Raw genomic sequence first — 8,020 nt, 5'->3', positions numbered from 1 at the left:
TGCCAACCGAGCAGTTCGAAAGCAAGAAATTGCAAGTAGATAAATAGGTACCGCTTCGGTGGGAAGGTAACAGTGTTCCGTGCCCCTCGGTGTTTAGTCATGCCGGCCACATGACCACGGAGATGTCTTTGGACAGCGCTGGCTCTTCGGCTTTGAAACAGAGATGAGTACCGCAACCCTAGAGTCGGACTCGACTGGCTTTCGAGCAAGGGGAACCTTTACCTTTACCTTAAACCTATCCAGCATCTGTCCCCGTCCACTGAAAGGGGCGTGGTGCCTGTTTGCTCTTACCTTCTGCTGCCTCCACCACGCTGAAGTTAAGTGGAGGGTGAAAGAGTTCAAGAATTCCTTCCCTCCGATGTCAATTGCCAGCCTGCTTAGGGGTGGGTGTGGTTTAAGAGGACTTAATCCAGGACTTCTTTGCCACATTGAAAAGGGCAGGGAGGACGGGGAGTGCTTGTTGCTCAGAGTGGATCACACCAGAAACGGGCTCGGCCCGATTGTGCGGCTGCCGGGTGACCTCGGTGCCCAGAGCTGTCACCACCAGCGTTGGTTTCGAGTACATCAGGACATTCCCAGATAGTGAAAAATTCGGTGGGTCGTGGGCAATGCTCCCTCTAAGCCGTGGAGTCTGATGAGCAGAAATTCTACTTTGTGAGCTACTGTGAGCGAGCGATTTGGCTCCTGCGTAAATTAGTTTGCTCTGGAGCCCTCCTTCTTGGGCGAAGACAAAAATGTGTGCGCTGGAGGCTAAAAAAACTGTGAGCTAGCTCACACTAACTCAGCTTAGATGGAACACTGGTCGCGGGTGATGGTGCCCACTGGGGACGAATCAGATGCTTTCTCAAGTTTAGATTCTGCAGCCAAAATTTTACCATGGGGAGAGGATTTAGATGAGGTTGGAGAATATGTAGAGCAGGGATGCCCAATGCCCATGGGTGCCATGGGGCCCACAGATATCTTACCTGGTGCCTGCCAAGTGCTTTTAGAAAGTGGGTGGGACCACTCCTGATCAGTCCGATAGCCACGGTGGTTTTTTTTTGGGGGGGGCTCTGCCCCCTTTCTTAAAGGCACAGCCCCACACGAATTTCTCCTGTAAATGCTTCCTTCAATCATTTCCAATTTTTTTAAAAGGTATGCACTCCTTTAAGCAGAGTGGGGTGCTGTAGCTGACTAATTCCCACACTGAGCAAGAGGGATGGAGTAGGTGACCTCTAGGATCCCTTCTAACTCTGTGTCGAGAAACAGGTCTCCTTTCGAAGAGTTTTTCTGCCAAAGTGTTAGCTTTCTTGACTATGGAAATCATCACCCCCACCTGCCGGCTTGTGATCAGAATTGTTATTTATTTATTTATTTATTTATACATTCAACTTTATATCCCGCTCGAACCCCCTGTCAGGGGGTCTCTGAGCGGCTTACAATTCGGTGCTAGTCACCATTTTACTACCCTAACTATGGCCACATATATATTTGTAAGGGGCAGGGAAACCTACCGGCACCCCTATGGTGGTGGTTGGTAGTTGGTCCTGTTGGTTCCGGCGGTTCCTCAGGCGGGGGGCCCTCCTCGGCGTCTGGCGGCAACCTTCCTCTCTCGAGGCGCGCGACTCCCGTCTCCTTCCGGTTTCAACTGCATCCTTTCCGGCTCCGCTGTGCCAGCTCTTGACGTCATCGCAGCCTTCTCCTCGGCGGCGGTCACTCGATGTTCTGCCTTCTAGCCACCAGGGATCACTCCTCTGGTTGCGCCCACTTGCCGCCGCCGCTCGCTTGTCACCGCCGCCATCTTCATCAAAGCCGGAGCTGATGTCTCACTGCCGCCGCCGTCTATCTTCAACCACCACACAGGCAGGGTGCCCCCCACCCTACTAAGGGTGGGTACCCATTTATCTACTTGCAATTAAGTTGCTTTCAAACTGCTGGGTGGGCGGGAGCTGGGACAGGGGTCGAGAGCTCACCTCAACCGCGGTGGTACTCGAACAGCCATAGGGCTGTTCGTATGATGTTACTGAAGCAGGCATTTAACTGCCTGCGCCACCGCTCCCTATCAGCTGGCAGAAGTGATTAACTTGCAGTGGCTGAGGACTGTCATCTCAAGTGGTTGACAGTTTGCAATTTAGAAATCTATCCTGGTAAGAGCTTTCTGCTGGCTATCTGGCTTTTCTTTCTGCACTGAGCACTACAGCCCCACAAGGGGAAAAAATTGCCCCACAAGCCACAAAATCCTGGCTCTGGGCCTGCTCCTGGTTAGCCATTTGAGATTTGATTGGCTCTTCAGATTAAAATAATGTTGCTTCAGAGGCGGTGGCCACCAGAGAATGGGTTTTGTTCTCTGTCTCATTCTCCTTCCTCAGTGTATTTTTTAAATTATCCCTCTTTTTTTCTCTGCACATGGACTTCCCCTAGTTGTTTGCGTGGTTCCATCTCCTGCGGCAGCCATTGGGTGCTTGGGCCCATCACCCTGGGTCAGAATCCCAAAGGAGCCCACAGGCTCAAAAAGGTCGGGGACCCGCAGTGTAGAGGTTGCACCAGCAAAGTAAAGGGTAGAACATCACGGGACGGAGGTTGGGGTGTCAAAACTGGTGTCAGCAAGCTACCAAATTTCTTTTCTGTTGGTTCTCCATGTATGCGCTTGATTGCTTTCGCTTTCATATGTAGACCTGTTGATGCGCTTAATTGCTTAGCTGCTGGAACGTCTATATCTCTCAAGGCCACAGGTGGTTGCTGCTGGATAGTTGCTTGGGTGATCTCACGAAGTACCGTGGGAAGGAGATATGTTATGCCGCCTAGAAGCGTTTGCTCCCAGGCCCGATGGCGCGCGGGGGAACTCCCGCAATTGGGCCTCAGTTGTTTGAATGTACTATAACCTGCCATGCTCGTTGCTCCCCCCTCATTCCTAACAGTGATCCTGTACATGTACCTATAGCTTCAAATAAAGTAAAACCTTCCTGCAAGAGTGTGCTTCATTGATGCTGTGGGGAAGCCTGACAACTGGTCGCTGAAACTACCGCAGTTTGAGAACTGTGGCGTTAAGTGAAGATTCCAGGGCCCGAAGATGGACTCCTTTGCGTGCCAAGTGTGTGTTTTAATGACAGATAACGAGAAGTGACTCAACATATCCAGTTCAACAGACTTTTTTGTAGATTTCCAAGATGAATCGAGTTATGTCAGACAGCCAACGTGGTATAGCGGTTAGATGTTGGATAAGGATGGGGGAGACCCATGTTCAGATCTCTCTGCAATGGGAGCTTGCTGGGTGACTTTGGAGCTTTTAGGCTGTGATCACACACAGGGCCGGCTCGCCCACTAGGCGAACTAGGCATTTGCCTAGAGCACTGGGCCCTAGTTGGGGCGGCGGGCCCTGGATAGGGCGCCGAGCTGTGCCTCCCCCCCCACCAAAAGCCTTCGAGCAGCTCTCCAAATGTCAGCGCTTCGCTAATTGGGGAGAGGCATCCGGCGAGCATCCCCCGCCCGGAGACAGGATCCCCCCCACCTCCCTCCCAAACTGCCTTCAGAAGCGGAGCGTGAGAGAAATCTCTCTTCCATCTTGGAGGGCACTGCAGGAACGTGTGAGGTGCACTCGCTGGGTCTGACAGCCACCGGGGGGGGGGAGGTGGTGGCAATGGTAGCAAAAGCATGGCTGGCTCCAGAGGTCTCCAGGCCCCATCGGGAGGTTGGCATCTGCGCCACAAGGCAGCCTCGCCTAGGGTGCAGAAACACCTCGAGCCGGCCCAGATCACACCTGCCTTTAGATCTGACATAGCTGTGAATGCCTGATGGATCTAAAGGGCGTGATCAGACAGCAACAGCTGGGAAACGTCCCACAGTCATCGGCAACCCGCGCTGCTCCGCCACAGAAGCGGAGTTAAGAGACAAGGGGAAGAGTCTGGTTCTAACTGGTTCCAATGGGCCACAGGTGGATTTCCCCCTGTCTGATCACGCAAGCATGCTCTCATGCAGCCAGGATGGTATGATCATGCCATCCCAACTCTGTGCTATCCCCCCCTTCTGCAGTATGCAAATAATCGCGTACTCCATAGGGAGCCCTCAGTGCGGAGGTGTGATTCCTCGTTTATGCGCATGGGAAACGAACGGCAAAAAAAGAAGACTCACCCATGGTTGCGTCTGATCGCACAGTGACGGGCTGAGCCTGCAGCTACAAAGGGATGTATGATCTTGCAACTGCGTGTCAAACTCCTCCGGTTTAAATAGCCTCGCTTTCCCTCCACTCCAACTGGCACATGCGATCGCAGCCTCAGCTCCATCTACCTCACAGGGTTGTTGTGAGGATAAAAGGGAAGACAGGAGAACAACGTAAGCTGTTTTGGGTCACCATTGGGGAGGAAGAAGGAGCAGAAGTGAAGCAAATAAATAAATAAATAGTCTGTGCGGAATATCTGCCGGCTGCGATTTTGAGGTCAAACATGGTGATTTTGATTAGGTTAGATTTCTCTCTCTGAAAAATTGGTATGATCGGCATCATTATTTCCCCAGTTTCTGCTTCTTTATCCTTCCCGAATTAGACAGATGTGTGAGACCACCCAATCGGGGATTAGGCAGTGAACAGGATGAAGTTCCAGTGCTGCATTTGCCCTAATTACATCACTTAATTACTTGTTTATTTACTCAATCAATCAATTAACATTCCACCTTATCTCCTCGTATACAAGGTGGCAGGGCTTTCCTTTGTAGAAAAAGCCCAGCAGGAACTCATTAGCATAACAGGCCACACCCAATAGCAGAAACTCATTAGCATATTAGGCCACACCCCTGACATCACAGCTCGTTAGCATATTAGCCCACACCCCTATGCCTTCCCTTGGCTTGCCCGGGCAAGCCCCCCCTTGAAGGGAAGGGAAGGCAGTTTAAACTGCCTTCCCTTGGCTTGTCCGGGCACCCCGCGGCTGCGGGGACCCCGGGCAAGTCGGCCCTTGGACAGGCCGGGGAAGGCACGGGGAGGCATTTAAATGACTCCCCAATCCTTCCAGGCCCCCCCTGGCCTGCCCGTCTCAGAGTCGCCGGGGGAGGTCACTCTCCAGGTCTTCCCTCTGTAGCCACGCGCCCAGAGGTTTTGGCTGTAGTGGGCGTGGCCAACTCTGAAGCCAGCCGGAACTCCGTTCCTGTGCGTTCCTGCCCAAAAATAGCCCTGCAAGGTGGCAAAAAAATACAGCACCAGGTTGTGAGGACCTAAGCTGTAACAGTGCATTTAAAAACTGCACACATTAAAAACACACAGGATTTTAAAAACGCACGGATTACAGACGAAAAAGCGCACCGAATCACGAAACGCACAGAACTGAGATCACGCAGAACTAAAGACAGGCAGAACGAAAAAAGGAATAAAACGAAAATTAAGACAATTGTGGCCTGATACCACCAATTATGTGAAAACCCAATCGTGAAGGCAAACATGAACAATGGGACGTGATGAAAAGTGACATCGATTTAAAGCCCTCTGTCTACCTTTCCCTTCACATAACTGATTATTTCAGCTCCCCAAACCTCTCTCTGTGATGCCTTAATGTAAAGATTTAATTTTCTTTTCTGTAGAGCCGTATTTCATTCCATTTGGGTCCAGAGTCCTAGTATTGCTGAAGTAATGCTTGCTCTGTATACCCAACAGGTGCGAGAAGAGCCCTATACCTGCATAAAATGGATGTTGTATCGCCTGATGTGTTATTTAGACAGAGAGGGGGCCGAGGGAGAGAAAAAAGATTTACTCCCCTTTCTGATCAGCAAGGAAAGCTTAGAGGTAAAATTAAACCGATGGGGTGTGGCTTGCTGATTCGAGACATTTTTATCCTCTCGAGGGTCAAAGCAAACTTGTTTTTTCAGTGCATTATTGTTCCAGCGGGGAGGGAAACGGGGTGGAAAGCATCGTCACGGGGAGTAAAAGCCAGCGGACACGGAATGTGCATTAGTTGGGACAACCGACAGCCTGCATGTTAAGACTGAGGGTTGCTCAAGAGACAGCATGAAGGCGTTTCTCTCTGTTCTGCTGGCCGCCGTTGCCTGTGCTGAGCTAGGTAAGATCTCTCTGAACGAAACAAATCCTTTCTGTAATTGGGTTGCAACCAGCAAATAGTTTGGGGGCATTGATCTGGACCTGGTGCATCCACTAGGTTCACGAGAACGGTTGCCTTTTTAAAAATGAAGATTTGTAGACTTTCATCGAGGTGGGCGGCCGTGTTGCTCTGAAGCAACGGAACAAAGTTGGAGTCCAGTGGGGCACCTTTAAGACCCACAGAGTTTTATTCAGGGTGTGATCGTCCGTGTGCACGCACACTTCGTCAGACAATGCAATGGAATTACAGAACGTATTTGTATAAATAGAGGGTGGCTTTTTAAATTAGCATGCAAAATAGTGAAGATTCTTTTTAACGGATCGAAAGAATGACACGCTTGGTTTCTGGTTATCCTCTGTTTGGGTTCAACTGGGGCGGGGAAACAACGTAGGTAAAAAACATGTCAAAACTGGAGATTGATGTACCCTAAATTGTGAGAATCCAGGTGGGCAGCACTGTTCCCTCTAAGCTGAGTGAGTGTGAGCCAGCTCACAGTTTTTCAGCCTCCGGCTCACAGATTTTTGTCTTAGCTCAGGAAGGGATGGCTCCAGAGCAAACTAAGTTATGCGGTAGCCAAATCCACAGCTTAGGGGGGGAGTACTGGTGGGCAGCCGTGTCAGTCTGAAGCAGTAGAACAAATTTAGAGTCCAGTGGGCAATGTTCCCTCTAAACTGAGTTCGTGTGAGCCAGCTCACAGTTTTTTTTAGCCTCCAGCTCACACATTTTTGTGTTCGCTCAGGAAGGATGGGGCTCCAGAGCAAGCTAATTTATGCAGTAGCCAAATCGCTCGCTCACAACTTTAATGCCAGGAGCTCACAAAGTCGAATTTTTGCTCACAGGACTCCACAGCTTAGAGGGAACATTGCATGGCACCTTTCGGAGCAAGAAAGTTTTATTCAAGCCTGCACACAGCTCATACCTTGACTAAAACTTTGCTGGCCTTAAAGGTGCCACTGGACTCTAAATTTGTTCTTGCGAGAATCCAGTCATTAGATCCCATCCATCTCCTTTCTAGCACGGAGTCAAGCTTTATAGCATCTTGCCTGTACAGACTTTCACGTTTGCAAAGAAAGATTTAAGACGTGGTATATTAAAGTGAACAAGTGGGAACTGGACAGGAAGGTTTTTTCCTTTGTGGCTGCCAGTATCACCCCTAAAACTGTGCTTCTCTTCTCTGTTGGCCCTCTGTTGGGTTCACATGGGGTGCTTATATTATGTAAATCTGAGTGCTCTACAAGGATTGGTTCAGAGCACTGAATCCTACCATGCCGGCTACATGACCATGGAAACGTCTTCGGACAGCGCTGGCTCTTCGGCTTTGAAACGGAGATGAGCACCGCAACCCTAGAGTCGGACTCGACTGGCTTTCGAGCAAGGGAAACCTTTACCTTTACCTTTGCTATATTAAAGTGATCAAGTGGGAACTGGACAGGAAGGTTTTTCCCCTAAAACTGTGCTTTTCTTCTCTGTTGGTCCTCTGTTGGGTTCACATGGGGTGCTTATATTATGTAATCTGAGTGCTCTACAAGGATTGGTTCAGAGCACTGAATCCTGCCATTGGAAGTGAAAGGTAACGGCTGCAGCGGTGAAGATAGTGGACCCACCAAATTAAATGAGACGGCCTCCTTAAGTCAAACAACATTTGAACCAAGCATGATACAACTAGTTTCAGAGGGTTGCCATCAATGTTCCCTCTAAGCTGTGGAGTCTTGTGAGCAAAAATCCTACTTTGTGAGCTACTGGCATTAAAGGTGTGAGCGAGCCATTTGGCTACTGCATAAATCAGTTTGCTCTGGAGCCCCATCCTTCCTGAGCTAAAACAAAAATGTGTGAGCCGGAGGCTAAAAAACTGTGAGCTAGCTCACACTAACTCAGCTTAGAGGGAACACTGGTTGCCATCTTGGTCCGGAGGAGAACTGCTAGATTTAAGTCCGCTAGAGTGCTCCCTCTAAGCTGTGGAG

Source organism: Gekko japonicus, unplaced genomic scaffold (genome assembly GCF_001447785.1).
Source record: "Gekko japonicus isolate JY-2015 unplaced genomic scaffold, Gekko_japonicus_V1.1 scaffold4325, whole genome shotgun sequence".
Taxonomy (NCBI): Eukaryota; Metazoa; Chordata; class Lepidosauria; order Squamata; family Gekkonidae; genus Gekko; species Gekko japonicus.
This window is presented reverse-complemented; position numbering follows the sequence as displayed.